Here is a 27,525-nt window from a genome sequence, read left to right on the forward strand (position 1 = left end):
GGGGACTGCATTCTTCCACCGTCCTTTACACCTACAAATCCTTGATCTGCCCCATCCTCTGTTATGCCAGTGTCAGTTGGATTTCTGCCCTGCCAGCTTCTACAAAGCCCTCCAAATCCTAGAACGCCATGCACTCCTCCTCACCTTCTGTATCCACCTTCCGTATCCGCCTTCCGTCCCTCATGCGCATCCTCTATGACCTCATACTCTTCCCCCACCTTCTCCTTTTCTTGAACACATCTGCACCATGTATATTGTCTGCTGACTTGATCGCCCAAAACCCCCTCGTGTCCCACTTCCTCTCCACCCCCAGCCTGTTGCCGCACCTTTACCATTGTGTCCCACCGTCTCTCCATCTCCATCCACCTCCTTTCCCAATGCAACTTCCCACACCTAACCCCCTCGGATGATGCGCTTCACCCTAACATTTACCCCCTACCAACTCTAATCCCACCTTCGTCCTTCCTCCTCCTCAGGGCTTCCTCTACACCCCCCCACCCTTCCTCTGAGCAGTTTTCCCCCTCCAACAGCACCTCCGAATCCTGTGCTCCCCTTCTGTGTCTTGCACATCATCCTGCCTTGTCTTCCCTCTTCATCTCCCGCCCTGCCCGTCTCCAACCTCTTGGTGTGCCCCCTGACCACCTTTTCCTCATCCTCCCACCCCCACCCCACTTCCCCTCTTTTTCCCTCCTCTCCGACCTCCAGTCCCTCGGCAGGTCCCTACCAGTTGATTTTATTCTTTGTGAGTGTGCCGAGCAGGATTAGCCGAGCAGTCTAAGGTACTGCAGTCATGGACTGTGCAGCTGGTCCCGGCGGAGGTTCGAGTCCTCCCTCGGGCATGGGTGTGTGTTTGTCCTTAGGATAATTTAGGTTAAGTAGTGTGTAAGCTTAGGGACTGATGACCTTAGCAGTTAAGTCCCATAAGATTTCACACACATTTGAACATTTTTTTGTGAGTGTTCTGTTGTTCCTGTGGTCTTATTTTTTTTTAAGTGTCTCACGCTGTGTGATTTTTATACTGTGGACAACTTTTAACTTGTGTTTGACTACTGTGATTGTAAGTGCACAACAAATTGCCAGCTGTGTTCTTTTAACTTTATGTCGACTTTTTAACTGTCCCCCAGTGCATTGCCCCCTATTGGTGTATATTTTAACTCCCATCATGCCCATCTAATGTGTCTTTATGGCCACCTTATATCCCCTTTCTTTGTAAGCGTTCCCCTTTCATGTTTCTTGTAAAACCGTTTGGCTGAAGAGCAGTGGACTGTGCTGCTGCTAGCCCTCTCCTGACTATGGGGCAGAAGGATGTAATTTCAATACAGAAAAAAAAAATTGTTATATTTCACAGGCAGACACGAGAAAAAGATAGTAATGAAAACTCAACCCCCACCCCCATACATCACTCTCTTCTCGGAATCGTAATACAAACGCTCCCACTCATGTTCTCCAGGAATGTGAAACTCTTACTGCACGTAAGAAGCGCACCACTGTAATAAGTGTTTTTTTTTCTGTTTCCCTAGCATTTCATTTGATACAATATGTTATGAATTATGGAATTATTAACAGAAATTTCCTAATACTTTTGGTGCTAACGAACGCAGCTTTGTTTTTCGCCACCAATCGAATGCTCCAGTGGCTGCCACTGCGACACAGTTACGTAAAATGAAATAAAACTATTTTACACTAAACATATGCGGCGAAACACCGATACAAACAACGTCCGCCATTCTGTCACACACTCCGTCAAGCAAAATTTCTCGGAAAACACTTCAAACGCTATCTTTGACGAAAACGTCAAATGACTCAGTATACTGTCAAATGTTTGACATATTTAGTAAAGATTGACAAATTACTTGATCACATTCGGAAGTCTCAAAAGTTAACACACTGCGTACGATCACTGTGGCTGCCAATAGTATGTGACTCGATTTCGGGTAGTGACGAACTAGAGACGGCGATAGGAGACCGGGTTAAGATGATCGCCATGTTTTCCCGGCAGCGTATAGAGCTGACATCTGTCGGCGACGCCGAGCAACAGTGCAGCACGCATCAGCTGTGTGGATCTCGCAAGAAGAAGTTCAGCAGGAAAATACCGAAAGTAAGAGATATATTGTTATCGATATCAATTAATTATTTTTAGTTGCTTATCATAATTGGATTAAGTTCCATTATCTGTTAACAGCTTGTGAAGAGAATAATTCACACCCAGCAACGTACTTGCTAATGTGTTCGTTATATAGCGAAAACGAATTGAAGAAGGTTTATCTTGTTACAACTATTGTGCATAGAGATATTTTTGTAGGACGCAGACTATGTGATCTGCGTCGTAGAAATGGTCAATGTGAAGTGCGTAACTGTACTTTAGAAAACGTAATAGTTAAGTTTTGTAACCTTACAGGTAGTGATGGGCTAAACTGCGATTTTCCGATATCAGTGATTTCTGTGAATGCTACTTTTCAGTATCTGTTATTCTTAACTGTGATTTGTCGCAGTTAAGAGTCGCAGTTAAGGAACCTAAGTCGCGTATCCCTCCGCCACTGCTACTTCTGCTACTTCCGCGATTTCTGCGACTTCTGCTACTTCTGCGACTTCTGCGATTTCTGCTACTTCTGCGATTTCTGTGACTTCTGCTACTTCTGCGATTTCTGTGACTTCTGCTACTTCTGCGATTTCTGTGACTTCTGCTACTTCTGCGATTTCTGTGACTCCTGCGATTGCTGCGACGTACCACCGTATGAAAAAGTTACATTTGTCCACACAGAAAATTGCATCTCAACAAACCTGTCATTGGTAAGTATGTTTTACGTTTATTCTTCCGTTGGCTTTAATTTTGTATTAAAGAAACAACTGTGAAAATATTAATAGTGTAATTAATATGTAAGTAGCCGCACAGTACCGTAATAGTTCGTGTTTAGAAAATGAATTCTAACATATTGTTATGTTCATAGGTACCTGAACTACATTTCAGTCACTCAGTAAAGTGATAATTCAAAATATCATTGTCAACAGATCTGAAGAAATTGCCAGTCTTTAGACCGTTTTCGTCAGACGACAGGTTAGTTTCTAAGCGTTTTGATGGACTTAATTACTTCAGTGAGATCGTTCTTGCGAATGTGATATAGCAAATATTAGCAAATGTGATATAGCAAATATTAGCAATCTACTCTGTCAATTATATTGCTAGTAATTAGTGACAGCAAAAATTGTTTAATAATCCTTGTGTTTTTGCAGACGCAGTTCTGACTGATTACTGGTTGCTGTACATATCTATCCACATCAAGGCTGTTGAGAGAGACTCGTGAAGATTCAAGACAGCTCTTAGAGGATTTGCAGTTTAAAAGTGAAATAATTATGAAATAAGTGTATGACTGATTAAAGTGTTTGATTGAAGTTGTTGTGCGATTTTAAAGGAATAATAAATGTTAAATACATTGAGTGAATAATAAAAATCTCATTTTCCACATGTTAAGCCGTCCTATACCCGTAATTTTCCGCCACTTATTTATTGGTAAACACTTGTTGGAGAGTGACATGCCGCCCCCCCCCCCCCCCTTTCTCCACAATCTTGGTGTGACACTGACCTGTAGCATATCCCGAAGTCTACAATATGCATTTTGAGGCTGTTGATATGAAAGTGGGAAGTACAGATCTTCCAGTTAAATCAGGAATAGCTTAGTGCATTACTTGAAAGTGACACAGGAAAAGCTTACTTATGTAGGTGGTAGTAGTGTCGGCAAAAAGTTCTTGTGTGTGAAGTTGTCATGTAGAACTCCAGGTGTAAAACTTTTCTCCCGAGTCTTGAACTGTGAGGCATTCATATGACTGTTTTCATTTCTCTACACTTATACAGATGTCTGAGTTCTGCTGTGTTAACATTGCAAAGTCCTGTAGGCATGTGGAGTATTAACCAAAACTGTCATATTGGAAGCAGAATCAAACACATTTGTTACGTTACTCGATATTTTCAGGAGAAAAAGGCAATGTCGCTTCTTATTAATATAATACATTCAGAGTCACAGCAGTATTTGACCAACCATAACTGATGCTGAATGTGCATGTCGTCATATAATATGAAGAGCTTATTTCAATAGTGGTACAAGTCCATTACCTACACTTTTCTGTCTATAATGCTTCTGAAATTAGTGATCCAAACAAACATAAATAAAGGCTCATCTCTAGCAAGAAGCCATATGGTGAATATTTCTGGTATCTCAACTGCAGATTTTTCAGCACTCATTTAACTTTACGACTCTATATCCCAAAATTAACAAAAATGGACTTGTACCACTATTGAAATAAACCCTTCACATGCACACACAGCACATCGATCTCGTGAGGCACAAGGCTCTCATAACGTACATACGTCGGTCAACAGATGACACTAGGAGAAGTATGTTAACTGCGCTTTTTAGTTGCTACTTGCGACTCTTAGTTGCGATTTGTCACGGAAATCGCAGATTGACTCGGTAGCGAATAGCGTAGTATGAACTTTGCTCAACAGATGGCAGTGCTAACTGCGCTTTTTAGTTGCTACTTGCGACTCTTAGTTGCGACTTGTCACGGAAATCGCAGTTAGACTCCATAGCGTATCGCAGAGATGGACGTAGTACGAACTTTGACCCACAGATGGCACTGTTAACCGCGCTTTTTAGTTGCTACTTGCGACTCTTAGTTGCGACTTGTCACGGAAATCGCAGTTAGACTCCATAGCGTACCGCAGAGATGGACGTAGTACGAACTTTGACCCACAGATGGCACTGTTAACCGCGCTTTCTAGTTGCTACTTGCGACTCTTAGTTGCGACTTGTCACGGAAATCGCAGTTAGACTCCATAGCGTATCGCAGAGATGGACGTAGTACGAACTTTGACCCACAGATGGCACTGTTAACCGCGCTTTTTAGTTGCTACTTGCGACTCTTAGTTGCGACTTGTCACGGAAATCGCAGTTAGACTCCATAGCGTACCGCAGAGATGGACGTAGTACGAACTTCGGCCAACAGATGCCACTGTTAACCGCGCTTTTTAGTTGCTACTTGCGACTCTTAGTTGCGACCATGGAGGTAAAAGTAAGAGGAGTTGTCATGACGTCACAAACTTGAAGCCGACCCAAGTCAAGATCCGCCATGTTAGCTACCCCAAAACACTCGCTTCTGGTAGTTTGATTTCGTGTAGTCGTGAAGTGTTTTGATAAAAAATGCCGGCTTGCGTCGCTTACTGGTGTATTAATCGTTCTGATTGTAGTCTAAAGTTTAAACAAATCACATTTCATCCCTAAGTGGACTTATTTAATCGCTATTTTTTTATATATACTTGAAATTCTGATGCACTGTGAAGTAATACAGTATGGTTTTATTTCTGTGATTTGACTTTAGATTTCCTATCAGTCCAATGCGAAGAACTCTCTGGAGGTGAGCAATACACTTGGTTTTCATTGTTTGGTTATTCCCAAGTAACTGAAAAGTCCTGGCAATAAATATCCTGGAAATGTAGACTAATGTTTTAAAATCCGATAATTTAATATAAAAGTAGTGTAACTTCATGTAGTTAATTAAATCTTCAGTAAAATCTGTGGAACACATGTTACAGTGGTTAAATTATGAGTACTTAAGGTTTACATATTTGTTAAAGCAAAGTTCCCTATCAATGTCCAGGCTACTTAGATCATTATATTAATCACTGTGTTGTCGTGTTAACCTGTAAATTGCTGTTATTTGCCACACTGAATGTCACTTGGTATGTACAATTTAAAAACAAAGTAGATGTGTAAACTATGATGGGCCTGACAATCTTAAATTCCGTTTTTTTCCCTTCGTAATTTAACGAACCTTTCACTTTGTTGACATGACAGCTGGCTTGTTTATATCGTCCCTGCATACATCTATGGGACACCAAAGGAAATAAGGCAAGTTTCTTGCAAACCTGAACATTTGAAAATGCAACGAATACAAATCGGTGCCTGTAAACTATCAATCATTGTTTTGGAGTTCTGGCTTTATCAATTATCGGCACACACACAATGAAAGTGAACAGAAATGGATTATGAAAGCACGCTTTTCACAGCACATACTTCTCTTCTCGGTTATTCGTTGTATAAACAAAAAGGAATTACAGTACTGAGGCCAGAAGCTTCATATTTTGGTGTCGTATTACTGCATCGAATATGCATTTAAGACCAGAAAAACGATTGAAGTTGCATTCCTTATGCTGTGTTGTTCACTAAAACAGTGTAACATGTACTATATAAAATAAATATCGCGTGCACACGACAGAAATAACGAACACGAAAGAATTGTAAACACTCGTCTGCTAATGTTTTGGGGGATCCAAGATGGCGGCAGGCCCCACCCACTGGCTTCAAAACAACGTACAGCGTAAGTCTGTAGCGCCATCTCCCCTTATTCTACCTCCATGGTTGCGACTTGTCACTGAAATCGCAGAAAGCAGTGCTAAATTCGACCAATAGATGGCTCACGTCTTTGAATGTGAAATACTACTTGCGACTGCTAACTGTGACTGAAATCGCAGTTAGATTCTGTAAAGTTGCTACTGTGATATCTGTGACTTCTCAGTCACTGTGATTTCTAACAGATACGCGATTTCCTGCCCACCACTACTTACAGGCCTTGACATTATATTAGTGATGGGTTAAACTGCGATTTTCCGATATCAGTGATTACTGTGAATGCTACTTTTCAGTAACTGTTATTCTTAACAGTGATTTGTCGCAGTTAAGAGTCGCAGTTAAGGAACCTAGGTCGTGTATCCCTCCGCCACTGCTATTTCTGCGATTTCTGCTACTTCCGCGATTTCTGCGACTTCTGCGATTTCTGTGACTCCTGCGATTTCTGCGACTTACCACCGTATGAAAAAGTTGCATCTGTCCACACAGAAAATTGCATCTCAACAAACCTGTCATTGGTAAGTATGTTTTACGTTTGTTCTTTCGTTGGCTTTAATTTTCTATTGGAGATGCAACTGTGAGAATATTAATAGTGTAATTAATATGTAAGTAGCCATACAGTAGCGTAATAGTTCGTGTTTATAAAATGAATTCTAACATATTGTTACGTTCACAGGTACGCGGACTACATTTTAGTCACTCAGTAAAGTGATAACTCAAAATATCATTGTCAACAGATCTGGACGAATTGCCACTGCGTCTTTAGACCGTTTTCGTCAGACGAGAGGTTAGTTTCTAAGTGTTTCGATGGACTTAATTACTTCAGTGAGATCGTTCTTCCAAATGTGAAATATACCCCATTGAGTAGCTTTCATTACAGCAAATTTTAGCAATCTACTCTGTTAATTATATTACTTGTAATTAGTGACAGCAAAAATTGTTTAATAATCCTTCTGATTTTGCAGACACAGTTCTGACTCTGATTACTGGTTGCTGTACGTATCTATCCACATAAAGGCTGTTAACACAGACTCGTGAAGATTCAAGACAGCTCTTAGAAGATTTTGCAGTTTAAAAGTGACATAATTGTGAAATAAGTGTGCAGATGAGTGATTAAACTGTGTTTCATTGAAGTTGTTGTGCGATTTTAAAGGAATAATAAATGTTAAATACAGTGAGTGAATAATGAAAATCTAATTTTCCACATGTTTAAGCCGTCCTATACCCGTAATTTTCCGCCGCTTATTTACTGGTAAACACTAGTTGGAGAGTGACATGCCGCCCCCATCCCCCTCCCCCCTGTATCCTCAATCTTGGTGTGACACTGACCTGTAACATATCCCAAAGTCTACAATATGCATTTTGAGGCTGTTGATATGAAAGTGGGAAGTACAGATCTTACATTTAAATCAGAAATAGCTTAAGTGCATTACTTGAAAGTAACACAGGAAAAGCTTACTTATGTAGGTGGTAGTAGTGTCGGCAAAAAGTTCTTGTGTGTGAAGTTGCCATGTAGAATACCAGGTGTAAAACTTTTATCCCGAGTCTTGAACTGTGTCGGAACAATAGTGAGGCATTCATATGACCCAATAATACTGTTTTCATTTCACTACACTGATACAGATGTCTGAGTTCCTCTGTGTTAACATTGCAAAGTCCTGTAGGTATGTGGAGTATTAAGCAAAACTGTCATTTTGGAAGCAGAGTCAAACACATTTGTTACGTTACTTGATATTTTCAGGAGAAAAAGGCAATGTTGCTTCTTATTAATATAATACTTTCAGAGTCACAGCTGTGTTTGACCAACCATAACTGATGCTGAATGTGCATGTCGTCATATAATGTGAAGGGCTTATTTCAATAGTGGTACAAGTCCATTACCTCCACTTTTCTGTCTATAATGCTTTTGAAATTAATGATCCAAACAAACATAAATAAAGGTTCATCTCTAGCAAGAAGCCATATTTCTGGTATCTCAACTGCAGATTTTTCAGCGCTCATTTAACTTTACGACTCTGTATCTCAAAATGAACAAAAATGGACTTGTACCACTAATGAAATAAGTCCTTCACATGCACACACCGCACACCGATCTCATGAGGCACAAGGCTCTCATAACTACGTACGTACGTCGGTCAACAGATGGCACTAGTAAAAGAATGTTAACTGCGCTCTTTAGTTGCTACTTGCGACTCTTAGTTGTGATTTGTCACAGAAATCGCAGTTTCTCGGTAGCGAATAGCGCAGTATGAACTTTGCTCAACAGATGGCACTGCTAACTGCGCTTTTTAGTTGCTACTTGCGACTCTTAGTTGCGACTTGTCACAGAAATCGCAGTTAGACTCGATATCGTATCGCAGAGATGGACGTAGTACGAACTTTCGCCAACAGATGGCACTGCTAATTGCGCTTTTTAGTTGCTACTTGCGACTCTTAGTTGCGACTTGTCACGGAAATCGCAGTTGGACTCTATAGCGTACCGTAGAGATGGACGTAGTACCAACTTTGGCCAACAGATGGCACTGTTAACTGCGCTTTTTAGTTGCTACTTGCGATTCTTAGTCGTGACTTGTCACGGAAATCGCAGTTGGACTCGACTGCGAATCGCAGAGACGAGCGCAGTACAAACTATGGCTAACAGATGCCACAGTTAACCGCGCTTTTTAGTTGCTACTTGCGACTCTTAGTTGCGACTTGTCACTGAAATCGCAGAAAGCGGTGCTAAATTCGACCAATAGATGGCTCACGTCTTTGAATGTGAAATACTACTTGCGACTGCTAACTGTGACTGAAATCGCAGTTAGATTCTGTAAAGTTGTTATTGTGATATCTGCGACTTCTCAGTCACTGTGATTTCTAACAGATACGCGATTTCCTGCCCACCACTACATTATATCATCTTGAGTGTATGTTGCATAAATATGGTCATAAAAACACAATGAGGTGGGAGAGCATCGCTCATATTGCAGAAAGCATGAAACTTTCACTTAGGTGTCTTGGCAGTTACGTATTGCAGCAAATGCACTGCTTTCGTGTCGTGACTTAGACACTTTCCAATTGGCTGAGGACACTCTTTTGTATGTTCGACGTAACAGATTTTGGCAAACTCGTTTCCCTGTATTCTAGTGCCCAATTTTGATAGGTTTTGTGAGGGATAATTTGTATGTGCTCTAGTAGAGCATATCTTCAGATATAATTTATTGAGATTGCGTTCTGGGAATCGAGGTACTGAATTACCATTTGTGAGTGTGTCACTCACCCTTTTCTTACTCGCAGTTAAATTTTCCATTGTTTGTCACCCAGAGCAGGATGCAAAGTAACTGATGCATACAGATCAAAAAATTGCCATAGCAGATTGGACCATATAGCACAATGGTCAAATATGGCAGTTTTTCATCAAATATTCACAAGTTAACAGGATGCACCTCATAATATGTACATTTGTTAGAACTGAAAAACATGTTAAAACATTTCAAGGTAACTGAAATGCAGAGTTCAGTATGTTTTCTTGAAGTATAAAATCCATACTGAAATTTAAAACAATTCATACAGTGAAATGCGTTTGTGGTACTCATATCATGGCAGATCTGGCTCTACACGACTAACCGTTCTTGCCAAATAAGTTTGTATGAGGTACAGGCATATGGAGTTCCCTCAAGTACTCACTACAAGCAGATATATTTTCATTTTCTTAAAACTTCCCCAGGAAATCAGAGATGAAGTTAAGTTGCTGTTGAAATGCAATTTTTATCACAGTACCTGAACGCAAAAACAAAAGTATCAAATTATTTTGTGGATTTGCCTCAGAATTATTTATGATACACAAGTATTATTATGCCTATAGTGTAATAAACAAACATAGCACCTGTACAAAATTAAACACATAAACATATTCATACAAAAAACATATAATTATTCTCAAACACACATATAAATAACATACTCAAAAAAATTAAACTCACTGAATGAAGTGTTTTCTGTGTACAAAAAATTTGAGAAAAATGTTCTTGTAAGATTTTGTGGACTAAACAAAATACAGTCAAATACAAATTCAGTGCACATTGTCCAGAAGAGAACAACATCAACTGAAATTTTACTGTTTCATTTCTGAGTAGGTCTACTGTATCTATTCTGAGTTGTAGTTTAGAAATACCATTTTTGTGTCTGTAATTGGCTGAAGGCTTTGCTTGCATCATTAAATTTAGTGTATGTGCAAAACAAAGTACATGCTACCATTTGCACATCATCACTGCCTACACCATATTATGTGCATTATCTGTAGTGTAAGCTACAATTTTATTGGTAATACCCCGAGTTTAAGTCGTATTTTGCAAGTCACAGGAAATGTTGTCAGCTGTATGCTTGTCATGGAATTCAAAACTACACTCCTGGAAATGGAAAAAAGAACACATTGACACCGTTGTGTCAGACCCACCATACTTGCTCCGGACACTGCGAGAGGGCTGTACAAGCAATGATCACACGCACGGCACAGCGGACACACCAGGAACCACGGTGTTGGCCGTCGAATGGCGCTAGCTGCGCAGCATTTGTGCACCGCCGCCGTCAGTGTCAGCCAGTTTGCCGTGGCATACGGAGCTCCATCGCAGTCTTTAACACTGGTAGCATGCCGCGACAGCGTGGACGTGAACCGTATGTGCAGTTGACGGACTTCGAGCGAGGGCGTATAGTGGGCATGCGGGAGGCCGGGTGGACGTACCGCCGAATTGCTCAACACGTGGGGTGTGAGGTCTCCACTGTACATCGATGTTGTCGTCAGTGGTCGGCGGAAGATGCACGCGCCCGTCGACCTGGGACCGGACCGCAGCGACGCACGGATGCACGCCAAGACCGTAGGATCCTACGCAGTGCCGTAGGGGACCGCACCGCCACTTCCCAGCAAATTAGGGACACTGTTGCTCCTGGGGTATCGGCGAGGACCATTCGCAACCGTCTCCATGAAGCTGGGCTACGGTCCCGCACACCGTTAGGCCGTCTTCCGCTCACGCCCCAACATCGTGCAGCCCGCCTCCAGTGGTGTCGCGACAGGTGTGAATGGAGGGACGAATGGAGACGTGTCGTCTTCAGCGATGAGAGTCGCTTCTGCCTTGGTGCCAATGATGGTCGTATGCGTGTTTGGCGCCGTGCAGGTGAGCGCCACAATCAGGACTGCATACGACCGAGGCACACAGGGCCAACACCCGGCATCATGGTGTGGGGAGCGATCTCCTACACTGGCCGTACACCACTGGTGATCGTCGAGGGGACACTGAATAGTGCACGGTACATCCAAACCGTCATCGAACCCATCGTTCTACCATTCCTACACCGGCAAGGGAACTTGCTGTTCCAACAGGACAATGCACGTCCGCATGTATCCCGTGCCACCCAACGTGCTCTAGAAGGTGTAAGTCAACTACCCTGGCCAGCAAGATCTCCGGATCTGTCCCCCATTGAGCATGTTTGGGAGTGGATGAAGCGTCGTCTCACGCGGTCTGCACGTCCAGCACGAACGCTGGTCCAACTGAGGCGCCAGGTGGAAATGGCATGGCAAGCCGTTCCACAGGACTACATCCAGCATCTCTACGATCGTCTCCATGGGAGAATAGCAGCCTGCATTGCTGCGAAAAGTGGATATACACTGTACTAGTGCCGACATTGTGCATGCTCTGTTGCCTGTGTCTATGTGCCTGTGGTTCTGTCAGTGTGATCATGTGATGTATCTGACCCCAGGAATGTGTCAATAAAGTTTCCCCTTCCTGGGACAATGAATTCACGGTGTTCTTATTTCAATTTCCAGGAGTGTAGATAACAAATATGAGTTGCAGTTTTCATCAATGAAGTGATCAGTCACAGTGATAAAGCAGATGTAGGATGCAGCTTGCACTGCAGATCTTACTCGCACTGGTGTGTTGTCGAACACCTGAGAGGGTAAACTGTTGGAGAGTGTTTTTCTATTGGGAGGTACATAGTTTTCGTTTAATAAATAAGTAATTTTTCTAAACTCTACACTCTCAACTACATTAAATGGAAAATATTCTTTAAAAACAAATCTTAAAATCTGTTAGTCTATTTTGGCTCATTTGGATGAAGTCTTGGTGTAAATCACTAATCTTTGTTTCTCTACCACACCTACTCAGAACTGAATCTTGCACAGATTGTTCATCTTGACGCACAGGCACTGAAATAGATTCCTGAACAGTTGCTTTGGTAACTGAACTGGCTTCGTCACTGCCCAGATTCATAAAAACTGATTTCGAACGAGTGTCACTTAAATTAACTGTTTGATCCTTATATCGCAAATGTCTGTTTAAGCAGCTTTTAAACGTCAACACTGCCGAGCACAAGCTACATTTAACTTTTTCAGGATTCATCTTCATAAAATAATCCCACACCGGGCTTCGTAATGCCATAGTCGAACACAGAAGAGTCAACATTAACGGAAATGGAGGCGGGAGCAAACCGCAGAAACAGCAGGTTCATTGTGGAGAATAGGCACATTGACTATAGCCTCAAAAATAACGCCACGTAATTCGAATAAATAACAAAATACAAAAGAAAAAAATTCTGTCCCCCAAAGCATTTCGAACCATTACTATAAATCGAACATGCTTCCCAGCCCTTCCTGTTCACCATTACACCATCAATGATTCATCAATCAGATTGCTTGTAATATGATTACTGTACATGAACAGACAAGCGTATGTTATAAGAGATGTGTAATTTAACTGAATGTTTTTTACACATTTAATACGCACATCAAAAAAAGTATTGCATCACCCCAGTTGCCAGAACTCCTGGAGATAGACATTCACTGTGAATATTGTATCACAGACACAGTCCCTTTGATTGTTCAGAGATGTCACTAAACACGCCCAAAGATGTAAACAACCATGCACGAGCAGAGCCTAAACACGTCCAAAGATGTAAACAACCATGCATTAGAAGCACCTATTAGACAGATGGGGTCCGACAGCCAATCAGTTCCAGTCATTCCACCAGGAAGAAGGTACACGGCTCATGTTGTCTGTAGTTCAACCATGCCTAGATGGTCAATACCGCGGTTCTATCGCCTCCGCATTGTTACTTTGTGCCAGGAAGGGCTCTCAACTAGGTAAGTATCCAGGCGTCTCGGTGTGAACCAAAGTGATGTTATTCGGACATGGAGGAGATACAGAGAGACGGGAACTGTCGATGGCATGCCTCGCTCAGGCCGCCCGAGGGCTACTACTGCAGTGGATGACCGCTACCTACGGATTATGGCTCGGAGTAACCCTGACAGCAACGCCACCATGTTGAGTAATGGTTTTTGTGCAGCCACAGGATGTTGTGTTATGACTCAAACTGTGCACAATAGGCTGCATGATGTACAACTTCACTGCCGACGTCCATGACGAGGTCCATCTTTGCAGCCACAACACAATGCAGCACAATACACATGTGCTCATCAACATGCCAAATGGATCGCTTAGGATTGGCATCATGTTCTCTTCACCGATTGGTATCGCATATGTCTTCAACCAGACAATCGTCGGAGACGCGTTTGGAGGCAACCTGGTCAGGCTGAACGCCTTAGACACACTGTCCAGCGAGTGCAGAAAGGTAGAGTTTCCCTGATGTTTTGGGGTAGCATTATGTGGGGCCGTAATGACCGTATGATACGTAAATGCCATCCTCAGACCGATAGTGCAACGATATCGACAGTATATTGGGGAGGCATTCGTCTTCATGGATGACAATTCACGCCCCCATAGTGCACATCTTGTGAATGACTTCCTTCATGGTAACGACATCGCTCGATTAGAGTGGCCAGCATGTTCTCCAGACATGAACCCTATCCATCATGCCTGGGATAGATTAGAAAGGGCTGTATAGGGACGACGTGACCCACCAGCCACTCTGAGGGATCTATGCTGAATGGCCACTGGGGAATGGGACAATCTGGACCAACAGTGCCTTGATGAATTTGTGGGTAGTATGCCACGACGAATACAGGCATGCATCAATGCAAGAGGACATGCTATGGGTATTTGAGGTATTGCTCCCACCATTAGTTCCGTTCGTGTTGGTTCTTCTGTCTTCGGCTATGACATTATGAAGCCCAGTGTGGGATTATTTTATGAAGATGAATCGTGAAAAAATTAAATGTAACTTGTACTCGGCAATGTTGTCGTTTAAAAGTAGTTCAACTTCTTGCTTAAACAGACATTTGCGACATAAGGATCCAACATTAATTTAAGTAAAACTCGTTCAAAACCAGTTTTTTATGAATCTGGGCAGTGACGAAGCCAGTTCAGTTATAAGGTAGTTATAATTTCGCGCCTTACAAGCACTTTGGCGTGATATACAACCAGAATTAGGTATCGTTTGATAGGTTGTACATCGTATATTTGAAAATTTAAAGAAGATTGACATTGTCACGTACACCTTGTAAATAGTTGTTAATTCTTATTGCATGAAAGGTGACGGAGTGTCTTTATTATCAAAATGGCGTAATGAATGATTGCCTATACTAGTAGAGGTTGGAATGCCAGTGGAAATGAAACGGCAGCCATAACTCAAGCCCTGGGTGGAAAAGGCCGCACAGGTGCGTTGTTCCTGCTTAACGCAGGAAGTAGCCAAGACGGACGGTCGGAGCAGCTGAGCGCTGAAGCACAATACAGCGGCAGCTGGTTAGTGTTGTAGAGGGGCTTGAAAGGTAACCGAATAATACTTCGGAATCTCTGAAAATCTGGGACGCAGCAGAGAGGAACGAGGAAGCTTTACCTCGGAAATCACACAGTCTGGGATATTTCCGAGGATTTTTATTCTGAGAAGCGTACCATTGTATGTATTCCTAATTAACGGGAATAAGTATTTCCTCACAAACTTTCCGCGCTGGACGACGAAAGACTAAAACATGGTTGGTCGGTGTTTGGAAGAATCGGTAGAGAGAGAGAATATTCCGTGGTTTCGAGAATATGATTCGCTTTCTGCAGTCACGAGGGAGGGGAGCTGAGCTTTGCTGGGAAGCCAGCAGTGGAGACAAAGTGGGTCTTCCGTTTTGAGCGCCCGTGTTTGACGGTCGTTCAGTATCAGTTTTGTTGGTACAGATGGACTTGCAGTCTTTGCTCTCAAGAGATTTTATAGTTAACACGGTTCGGCACAGTACTATTGCTAACTTACAGGGTTCTGGACTTCGCCTCCGGATAGAGAGTAGGCGTTGAGTACACACGTTCAGTGATTGAGAGCACTTCTGTTTCTTCTCATGTAGAGACGTTATCTGAATTCCTCCCTTGTGGCTGGGAGTTCGCGTTTCTTGTCTGTAGAACACAGAAAAGAGAAGGCAGTATTAGATTATACTAGTCAGAGGACCGCCTTCTGCCGTCCTAGTGTTTGAAAGAGCTTTTATTCTGTGTCTGGAGTTCTTGCACCATCGCAGACTTGTACGAGAACCATCACTCCAAAATACTGGACGCAGTACATATGGTGATATTGCTAATTGCTTCGGCGTCATGGATTGTGCGGCTGGTCCCGGCGGAGGTTCGAGTCCTCCCTCAGGCATGGGTGTGTGTGTTTGTACTTAGGATAATTTAGGTTAAGTAGTGTGTAAGCTTAGGGACTGATGACCTTAGCAGTTGAATCCCATAAGATTTCACACACATTTGAACATTTTTTTGCCTCGGCATATTATGGCTGTAAAGCTAAACAGCTGTGATTACATAAGTTGTATTTCCATTGAGGTTGCACACCACTGTAGATCATCTTTGAAAGTATTGTCTTGGTACGTAGATGTCAGTCATCTCTCGTTATTTGTATTAGATTGCGTAGCCATAAAAAGGGGCAGATTTGGGCAATGTGTTAGGAAATTCATTTGTATCTCTTATGTCCATTGGACATTGATATATAAACATTTTTAATATATAAAGGGGTTTTAATCTACAATAAATGTATAAGAAGAAACAGCATTTATCATTTTGTAGTTACTAGACTCATGTTCATAAATTAAGGATAATGCTGATACATGGTGAAAAAACGCTCTGGTGGGTGGTTGTGGGTTCAAATCACCTCGGGGTATGACCATGCGGTGCATTTGACCTGCGCTCGTCGTACGGTGGCACTGGCAGCAGTCCACATACGCAGAGGTGTGTTGGTGCATGTCAGAGTATGATGGAGCGAGTAAGCGTGCAGACGTTTTCCGACGTGCTAATGGTGACTGTGTGTTGAAAATGGCTCAAAGAACACATAATGATGACGTTACGAGGGGTACAATACTAGGACGACTGGAGGCTGGTCAAACACAGCAGGTCGTAGCACGGGCCCTCTGTGTGCCACAAAGTGTGATCTCAAGATTATGGCAACTACTCCAGCAGACAGGAAACATGTCCAGGCGCTACAGTACGGGACATCCACAGTGTACAACACCACAAGAAGACCGATATCTCACCATCAGTGAACACAGACGGCCACGGAGTACTGCAGATAGCTTTCCTCGGGATCTTACCGCAGCCACTGGAACAGTTGTCTTCAGACACACTGTCTACAGACGACTGAACAGACGTGGTTTATCCACCCAAAGACCTGCAAGGTGCATTCCACTGACCCCTGGTCACAGGAGAGCCTGGAAAGAGTGGTGTCAACAACACAGTAAATGGTCATTGGAACAATGGTCGCAGGTTATGTTCACGGACGACTCCAGGTATAGTCTGAACAGTGATTCTCGCCGGGTTTTCGTCTGGTGAGAACCAGGAACCAGATACCAACCCCTTAATGTTCTTGAAAGGGACCTGTATGGTGGTCGTGGTTTGATGGTGTGGGATGGGATTATGTTTGGCGCACACACACACACACCTGCATGTCTTTGACAGAGGAACTGTAACAGGTCAGGTGTATCGGGACATCATTTTGCACCAGTATGTTCGCCTTTTGGGGGGTGCAGTGGGTCCCACCTTCCTCTTGATGGATGATAACGCACAGCCTCACTGAGCTGCCATCATGGAGGAGTACCTTGAAACGGAAGATATCAAGCGAATGGAGTGGCCTGCCTGTTCTCCAGTCCTAAACCCCACTAAGCACGTCTGGGATGCTCTCGGTCGATGTATCGCAGCATGTCTTCAAACCCCTACTACAATTCAGGAGCTCCGACAGGCACTGGTGCAAGAATGGGAGGCTATACCCCAGCAGCTGCACGACCACCTGATCCAGAGTGTGCCAACCTGTTGTGTGGCTTGTGTAGTGCACGGTGATCATATCCCATATTGATGTCGGTGTATATGCGCAGAAAACAGTGGCGTTTTGTAGCACATGTGTTTCGGGACGGTTTTCTCAACTTATCATCAATACTGTGTACTTAAAGATCTGTGTCTCGTGTGTTCCCTATGTGCCTATGCTATTAGCGCCAGTTTTGTGTAGTGCCACGTTATGTGGCGCTACATTCTGCAATTATCCTTAATTTATGAGCATGAGTGTAGTTTCACTGATTATTCATTTATTTTTATGTTTTAATTTATATGTTAAAGAGCAAGAAGGAGGAGATAATATCCCCATTAACAGATCTGCTTCAGGGGGTAGTCAGACAGGGCCAAATCTTCATTTTCGCATTCAGTATTTTCTGTTGTGCACATTCATTTTATACCCACCTGGAGTAGCATCTTGGATATGGCTTGCCCTACCAGGATTCTTCTTAGAGTCTTCTGATAGTAGTCATAAAGTGGCTTGAAACCACGGAAATTTTGAAAAAAATTTTTCCCATTTATAATGTTTAGGTGTTATTGATTGTGATCACCAGCCTGCGTGTATAGTCTGCAGTGGTAAAGTCACGCAATAACATTAAAAATAATATTTGTGTTTTTTATAGTATTTTTTCAGAGGCGTTGCATATCAGCCCGCTGGTTGCAATATATTGATATTTCTGTTGTCAAATGGCTCAAATGGCTCTAAGCACTATGGGACTTAACATCTGAGGTCATCAGTCCCCTAGACTTAGAACTAACTAACCTAAGGACATCACACAAATCCATGTCCGAGGCAGGATTCGAACCTGCGACCGTAGCAGCAGCACGGGTCCGGACTGAAGCGCCTAAAGCCGCTCGGCCACAGCGGCCGGCATTTCTGTTGGCATTTGCCATTGTATTTTGTTTGTATTGTAATGACACTGCTCGTCCACGACGTTGCCATTAGTTTAGCTTCTTTGTTGTAGATATTTTATGTTACATGCCCATTACATAATTAATGTGGGTAGAGTAAATTGTGTGTACTTTTAAGAGTGAACCCTTATCAGGAATCACTCCATGATAACTAGGGCGAAAGCGCGCTTAGTAGCAAAACAGATCACTAGTTGTAACAATATACAAATGGCAGGTACACGAGGCAATCAAGAAAGCAAATGGGATGAGAAAGCTTTGTTGGCAGCACAATGCAAAGGTGAGGAGAATACCGGTCGAAGGGAACTTTTTGACGATGATAGACACAGTCAAGTCCGTGGTAGGCAATCTGATAGCGAAGATGAGGAACAGAGACACACTGAGGCAATCGTGAAGATATGTGTCCATAATGTAGGAATTACTCAACGACGACTCCCTACCCAGAGGCGGAGTGCAGAATCCTATAAGTTTGCAATAGTACAGTGCCGATCCGTCTAACGCTGAACGCGGGACAATCGTGGTAGATCGCCGTCAGTGACATCGACACGAGCCAGCATATCAGGGGCAGGCGATGATGACTTTCTTGAATACTAAGAAATGGGAGGGAAAAGGCACAAGATCGCCTAAGAGTATAGGAAGAGAAAGTCACAATAGGAGAGAAGAGCTAGGTAACTCAGGTGTGCTGGACATCCTTGCATACCTAAAAGCAATGAGAAATGAAATGGGGAATAAAATTCAAGTCAAATAAAAAAGGGAATGATGAAGGACGCTCTGAAATGGGAAATAATATTCATAACGTTAGTGCTGAAATGGGTACTAAAATTCAAAACGTTAGTGCCGAAATTGGAAGTAAAATTCAAAACTTTACTGCTGAAATGGGATGTAAAATTCAAAACGTTTGTGTCGAAATTCAGTCGATAAAACTTGAAACGATGGAAGTGAAAAAAGAGGTGGTGACGCTCCGAACAAATCTACACTACTGGCCATTAAAATTGCTACACCAAAAAGAAATGCAGCTGATAAACGGGTATTCATTGGACTAATATTTTATACTAGAACTGACATGTGATTACATTTTCACGCAATTTGGCTGCATAGATCCTAAGAAATCAGTACCCAGAACAACCACCTCTGGCCGTAATAACGGCCTTGATACGCCTGGGCATTGAGTCAAACAGAGCTCGGATGGCGTGTACAGGTACAGCTGCCCATGCACCTTCAACATGATACCACAGTTCATCAAGAGTAGTGACTGGCATATTGTGACGAGCCAGTTGCTCGGCCACCATTGACCAGACGTTTTCAGTTGGTGAGAGATCTGGAGAATGTGCTGGCCAGGGCAGCAGTCGAACATTTTCTGTATCCAGAAAGGCCCGTAAAGGACCTGCAACATGCGGTCGTGCCTTATCCAGCTGAAATGTAGGGTTTCACAGGGATCGAATGAAGGGTAGAGCCACGGGTCGTAACACATCTGAAATGTAACGTCCACTGTTCAAAGTGCCGTCAATGCGAACAAGAGGTGACCGAGACGTGTAACCAATGGCACCCCATACCATCACGCCGGGTGATACGCCAGTATGGCGATGACGGATACACGCTTCCAATGTGCATTCACCGCGATGTTGCCTAACACGGATGCGACCATCATGATGCTGTAAACAGAACCTGGATTCATCCGAAAAAATGACGTTTTGCCATTCGTGCCCCCAGGTTCGTCGTCGAGTACACCATCGCGGGCGCTCCTGTCTGTGATGCAGCGTCAAGGGTAACCGCAGCCACGGTCTCCGAGCTGATAGTCCGTGCTGCTGCAAACGTCGTCGAACTGTTCGTGCAGATGGTTGTTGTCTTGCAAACGTCCCCATCTGTTGACTCAGGGATCGAGACGTGGCTGCACGATCCGTTACAGCCGTGCGGATAAGATGCATCTCATCTCGACTGTTAGTGATACGAGGCTGTTGGGATCCAGCATGGCGTTCCGTATTACCCTCCTGAACCCACTGGTTCCATATTCTGCTAACAGTCATTGGATCTCGACCGACGCGAGCAGCAATGTCGTGATGCGATAAACCGCAATCGCGATAGGCTACAATCCGACCTTTATCAAAGTCGGAAACGTGATGGTACGCATTTCTCCTCCTTACACGAGGCATCACAACAACGTTTCACCAAGCAACGCCGGTCAACTGGTGTTTGTGTATGAGAAATCGGTTGGAAACTTTCCTCATGTCAGCACGTTGTAGGTGTCGCCACCGCCGCCAAACCTTGTGTGAATGTTCTGAAAAGCTAATCATTTGCATATCACAGCATCCTCTTCCTGTCGGTTAAATTTCGCGTCTGTAGCACGTCATCTTCGTGGTGTAGCAATTTTAATGGCCAGTAGTGTATATAGTGAGCAATTATGTTATTGCACTGAAGGGATATGTAGATTTATCAATATTTTCTGTGCTGTTATCATGTTAAAAGAGGTTCTATAGTTCATAAAAGGGCAGGATGTCGAGAGTGAGAAAATTAGGGTATGTTTCTGTGTGTAGGCTAAAACTACATGCACAGCAAGCTGAGCATACAATTTGAATGGTGTCTGGCGTTTAAGATGTGCTATCTGTCCATGAAGGAATAAAGTAAAAATGAGAAACGTGTGGAACTGAAAAATAAAAATAAAAAAATAAAAAGTTTTAAAGATGTGTGAATAGGTAAATTTATTACCCAATTGAGGAGGAACATGTTATGAGAGAATTTCTGCATTTTGAAAAGATTTTAGAACCACTTCATGAAATGAGTGTCTATTTTCCATGTTTAGCAATGGGGCAACAAATGAGTGACTTGCTAGTAGTGGTTTGCGGAGACACGCAGGTGTGTCGTCCAAGTATGATTTGTCTTCATCCAGAGAAACGAGAGTTCACTAGGTGGCCTGCTCCACGTGGCTACACGAGAGCGCACCGTTATTTATATATGGAAGTGTTGTATTTATGCTGTTCAGAGAGACGGAAGGGGCTGGAAAGATAAACGGGTAATACTTCGGAAACTCTGAAAATCTTGGACGCAGCAGAGACGGACGAGGAAGCGTTACCTCGGAAATCACGCAGGCTGGGTTATTTCCGAGGAATTTTTACTCTGAGAAGCGTACCATTTTATGTATTCCTAATTAACGGGGATAGGTATTTCCTTGAAAACTTTCTGCGCTGAACGACAAAAGACTAAAATTGGTTGGTCGGCGTTTGGAAGAATTTATATAGAGAGAGAGAATATTCCGTGGTTTCGAGAATATGATTCGCTTTCTGCAGTTATGAGGGAGGGGAGCCAAGCTTTGCTGGGAAGCCAACAGTGGAGAGAAAGTAGCTCTTCCGTTTTGAGCGCACGTGTTTGACGGTCGATCAGTATCAGCTTTATTGGTACAGACGGACTTGCAGTCTTTGCTCTAAAGAGACTTTATAATTAGGCGGTTAGGCACTGTACTGTTGCAAACTTACACAAAATTCTGGACTTCGCCTCCGGGTAGGTAGTTGTCGCTAAGTACCCACGTTCAGTGATTGAGAGCACTTCTTCTGTCTATGCTCATGTCTATTGGACACTGATAAATAAACATTTTTAATATATAAAGGGGTTTTAATCTACCACAAATGTATAAGAAAATACAGCATTTATCATTTTGTAGTTACTAATTCCTTTAATCATTCATCTATGTTTGTGTTGTAATTTTTATGTTGAAGAACAAGAAGGAGCAGATCTTAAGATCTGCTGCAGGGGGTAGACAGACAGAGCCAAATCTTCATTTTTGCTTTCAGTATTTTCTGTTCTACACACTCATTTTACACCTGCGTGGGGTAGCTTGTGCGTCAAGATGAACAATATATGCAAGATCCAGGTTTGGGTAAGTGTGGCAGACAAACAGAGATTACTGGAATTGTATCAAGACTTCATCCAAACAATCCAAAATAGACGAACAGATTTTAAGTTTTGTTGTTAATGAATATCTTCCATTTAATGTAGCTGAGAGTGTGGAATTTAGAAAAATGACTCATCTATTAACTGAAAACTATGTTCCTCCCAGTAGAAAATCACTCTCCAACAGTTAACACTCTCAGGTGTTCGACAACACACTTGTGCAAGGAAGATCTGCAGGGCAAGCTGCATCCTACATCTGCATTATCTCTATGACTGATAACTTCATTGATGAAAACTACAATCTGAAGTCACATTTGTTATCTAGTTTTAAATTCTATGACAACATTTCCAGATACTTACAAAATGCGACTTCAACTTGGGGTATTACCAATAAAATGGTAGTTTAAACTATGGATAATGCACCTCATATGGTGTAGGCAGTGATGATGTGCAAATGGTACATGTACTTTGTTTTGCACGTACACTAAATTTAATTGTGCAAGCAAGCCTGCAACCAATTACAGACACAAGGACAAAAGCGAAGTCAATAGTGGAATTTTTTAAAAGAAGTCCTCAGGCACCTGAGAAATTACACAATATTCAGACGTAAATGGGCTTCCATATTGTAACACCGAAACAAGATTGCCCTATGAGATGGAATTCCGTGCAATCATCAGTGTGGGTTCACAAACAAAACTGTCCAATGAAGACTTGTCAGTTATTGAAAAATATTGTGAAATACTATCTCCTTTCGAGTAAGTCACAACAGAAATGTAAGCTTATCTTATTAATCAAAAGTTTACAAAGTCATTTTCTGAGACTGAAAATCTCAGATTACAGCAATGAAGCCATTAATACAGTAACTGCTAAACTTGAGGATGGAATCTGTACCCGCCTCATTCAAAAGTTTGCAGATAAATCAATTGCTTGTGAAGCAACATTATTGGGTCCCCGCTTCGGGTAGGAAATATTTCCAAAAACTGGGCATTGATTAAAAGAAGCAAAAGAGGTCACAATTAACAAATGGAGTGCAATACAATAGAAACCCACTCGGTGTTCTACAGACAATCCACCACCAGCCAAACCAGTTGTGGTGAGCACATTCAGTTCTAGCAGTGGCAGCATTTGGCAAGATTTTGACCAAGCTGTATGAGGCTTGATCCAAAGAGTAGACAATCCACGTGCTGCAAGTATAGTTGAGCTTTATAAATATATGAAGATGCCACTGAGACATGGATCACAAGATTTATTACTGTGGTGGAAAGAAAATCATGTGTTGTTTATTGTGTTGTTTCAAATAATGAAATGACATCTTTGTTTTATGGCCACCTCTGTTCCAAGTAAGCACATATTTTCAAAGCAGGTTAAACGATAACAGGCAGACGATCCCATCTTCGAAGTGAAAAAGTATCGAAAATAATATTTCTAAACTATAACTCAGAACAGATACAGTATATCTACTCAGAAATGAAACAGTAAAATTTCTGTTGATATTGTTCTCTTCTGGACAATGTGCACTGAATTTGTATCTGACTGTATCTTGTTTACTCCACAAAATCTTACATGTAGCTACCTTACAAGAACATTTTTCTCAATTTTGTTGTCTCAGAAGACACTTACGTTTTTGCTCACCATTCCATGAGTTTAATTTTTTTGAGTATGTTATTTATTTAAGTGTTTGAGAATAATTATCTGATTTGTATATGTTTATGTGTTTAATTTTGTACATGTGCTATGTTTGGTTATTACGCTATAGGCATCTTGATACTTGTGTATTATAAATAATTCTCAGCAATATAATTTAATACTTTTGGTTTTCAGATTCTGTTATAGAAATTGCATTTCAACAGCAACTTAACTTCATCGCGATTTCCAGTGGAATTTTATAGTAAAATGATAATATGTCTGGTTCCTGTGAGTACTTGAGGAAACTCCTTATACCTGTACCTCATAAAAACGTCTTTAGCAAGAACAGTAAGTGGTGTAGAGCCAGATATGCCATGATATAAGAACCACAAAGGCATTACACTGTATGAATTGTTTTAGATTTTAGTCTGGATTTTATACTTCAATGAAACATACCAAACTCTGCATTCCAGTTACCTTGAAATGTTTAACACGTTTTCCAGTTCCTTTAAATGTACATATTATGAGCTTTATCGAGCTGACTTGTGAATGTTAGATGAAAAACTGCCATACTTGACCATTGTGTTATATGCTCCAGTCTGTTATGGTAATTTTTTGATCAGCCACTTTGCAGTCCTGCTCTCTGTGAGAAAAAATGGAAAATTTAACTGTGAGTAAGAAAAGTGAGAGTGGCACACGCATTAATGTGAATCATTGACAATGAGTGCTATACTTCAAGGACCACAAGCGGACAGCTGAAGAAAGTTAAATGATAGTTACTCAGCTTTTGACTTTCCCGTAGGTCCATTACATGTCTTTAATATGTTCATTGTGCTGTGACTGGTTGGTGTACATAGTCCAACAGACAACATACTTGTTTATCTTCTAACCAATGTCTAGAGTTGTATTGAATAAATCAGAATAGTTGTGAATAAAATGTAGATCACAATTAGAGCACTTGGAAGGTTCTGCAGTTGTATGTTCAAAACTAATAAAATATAAGCTTCATAAAAAATCTACAAGTTTGTTATCAATGGTATAAATAAAAATATTACTCAAACTGGTTTAGAGCCACAATTATTGTTCTAGTTCTTTTGGACTGACCTCCAAATATTTCTCCACAATGAGGAAAACTGCTGTGTTCAAGTACTCTCTAAGTTTTCTTTTGAAGTCTGGTAATGCTTTCAAACTCTCAATTAGACTATTTAATAATAAGCATAATACTTTTGTGAAATCTTTATCAGCAAGTTTGTGTCTTGAAATAATGATCCTTATAGTTACTTTTTTCCCTTGTGTGATAATTGTGCCCTTCTTTGTTTAACATAAACACAGTTTATTTTTAAAAACATGATTTTTCTATATAGGTACACTCAGGAAACTGTTAGTATTCAGAATTCGTTGAAATGATTCCAGCTGGCCCTTGTGACCGAGCGGTTCTAGGCGCTTTAGTCTGGAACCGCACTACTGCTACAGTCGCAGGTTCGAATCCTGCCTGGGGCATGGATGTGTATAATGTCCTTAGGTTAGTTAGGTTTAAGTAGTTCTAAGCTCTAGGGGGCTGATAACCTCAGATGTTAAGTCCCATAGTGCTCAGAGCCATTTGAAATTATTCCTGCAAGAAGTCTGAGTAATATATGTTACTAATTTCTTCTGATGCTTTTATAGCACGTTTATATATTTGCTGCTCTGGTCCTTATTATTACGCAGTATGATAAATGTGACTGAATTAAGAACACTGGACTGATACCAAAATTTGGTAATTTCCAAGAATGATATCGAAGTCGCGGGGTCCAAAGGATACATATCGAGCGTGCGATTGTGAATCGATTATGCGACTCTGTTGGTGGGCGTTATGTTCAATTATTTGCGATGGTCATTTTTATCTGTTTTCCGTCGTTCCATTAGTTGCTCTAAGTTACATATCTCCGCTAATTAATGGCACAAAGGGAATTGTTCCCGTAGCGCACACATCACATGACGACAACACTGCCGACGAGTAAGGTAAGTCATCTCCTTTGTAATTACAAGTACTTTTGTAACGGTCTTCTTTTGTCTTTTCTGTAGTGACCACCGTAAACACCCATAACGCCCGCCATCATAGTAGCGTGATCGATTTACTGTCGCACGCTCGATAAGTATCGTTTGGACCCGCGACTTCGATAGGCTATCATTCTTGGAAATTACCCACAATTTTTTCAGTTTAGTGCCACTTAATTCCAAATTCACAAGAATTGATAATTCCTAGCTGCTGGCAATAGGAAGAATTTCTTAAAGCAAATTATTAGCTATAATTCATGGTGGCAAAATGGTTCAAACAGATAAGTGCCCCTATTGTTGTTACCATCGAGTAGCTAAATAAATGATGGATGAAGTAGTGTATAACTTATGGGCATAATTTCTTAATTCAGTACCTCGATTCCCAGAATGCTACCTCAATAAATTATATCTCATGATATGCCTCTTCAAGATGACAATTCCTGTATTATGTATATGATAAAATGGATGATAATTGAATTGAATGGTCACTATCAAAATTAGGCACTAGAATACAGGAAAACAAATTCGGCAAAATCTGTTATGTCAAAGATATAAACATCTGTCCGCAGACGATTGGAAAGTATGAAAGTCACATAACACGAAAGCAGCGCATTTGATGCAGGAAATACAAAACTGCCAAGACACCTGACAAAGCTTCATACTTTCTGCGATATGAATGGCGCTCTCGCACCTCATTTGCGTTTATATGGCAATATTTACACAGTAGACACTCAAGATGATATAATGTATAGTCCTATACGACTACAAAACACAAACTGTTTCATTGTATCGAAACATTACAGTGTACTGTTTTATTTGTTTCGAAACCGGGAAATACAGAAGCGTCCGATCTTACCCGTCGGCTTTGACCCATGACGTCACAAATACCGCGGAAACGACTATAAACAATTCCAATATGGCGGATATAAAAACATCGCATACGTATTGTAAACACTGAAATACACAAGTTTCACAAAAAGCCTAATGACTGTAACGGGACAAGCGTGGGAAATTAGGGGTTTTTGGGTGCAGAGAAACTAAATATACAGAAATGTAGCCACCGACCGCCATTCAAAACCACGCAAAACAACGAAATAAATCAACATCACAAAAGTGACCAAATACCAAAAAACACATTCCTATCCATAATCGGACACTTCCCTTAACCTATATAGCTCAACAGAACCTACCGATCACATCCCCCAATAGAAAACTAAGAAACGAAAGCTTCCCTTACACCTACATACATCGGCACTTATGCAGTTTAGCAGGTACGGAAAAAATTTTTTAATTTTTTTTCAAAATTTGATCATCATGTGTCGTTATGCGGTGGGGGGAGTCTGCAGTGCCCCCCCATCCCCCCACAGGCTTCATTAGTGTCAAATCAATATTTTCGAATCATAGGCGGCCGCTGCCGCGGCCGCATTCCAAAAAAAAACTCCCAACCTAACCTCAAG

General features: G+C 41.7%; 1 long non-coding RNA gene across 1 annotated transcript in view; it reads left to right on the top strand.

The window, feature by feature from the left end:
• Window positions 1-2,045: 2,045 nt before the first annotated feature.
• The window catches only part of LOC124554201, a 103,838-nt gene continuing 78,358 nt past the window's right edge, over window positions 2,046-27,525 (top strand). Inside the window, exon 1 of the long non-coding RNA XR_006968288.1 lies at window positions 2,046-2,098. This is a non-coding gene — a long non-coding RNA (uncharacterized LOC124554201). The remainder of the gene's footprint in view (window positions 2,099-27,525) is intronic.

This window comes from Schistocerca americana, chromosome 11 (genome assembly GCF_021461395.2).
Source record: "Schistocerca americana isolate TAMUIC-IGC-003095 chromosome 11, iqSchAmer2.1, whole genome shotgun sequence".
In the NCBI taxonomy this organism is placed as follows: Eukaryota; Metazoa; Arthropoda; class Insecta; order Orthoptera; family Acrididae; genus Schistocerca; species Schistocerca americana.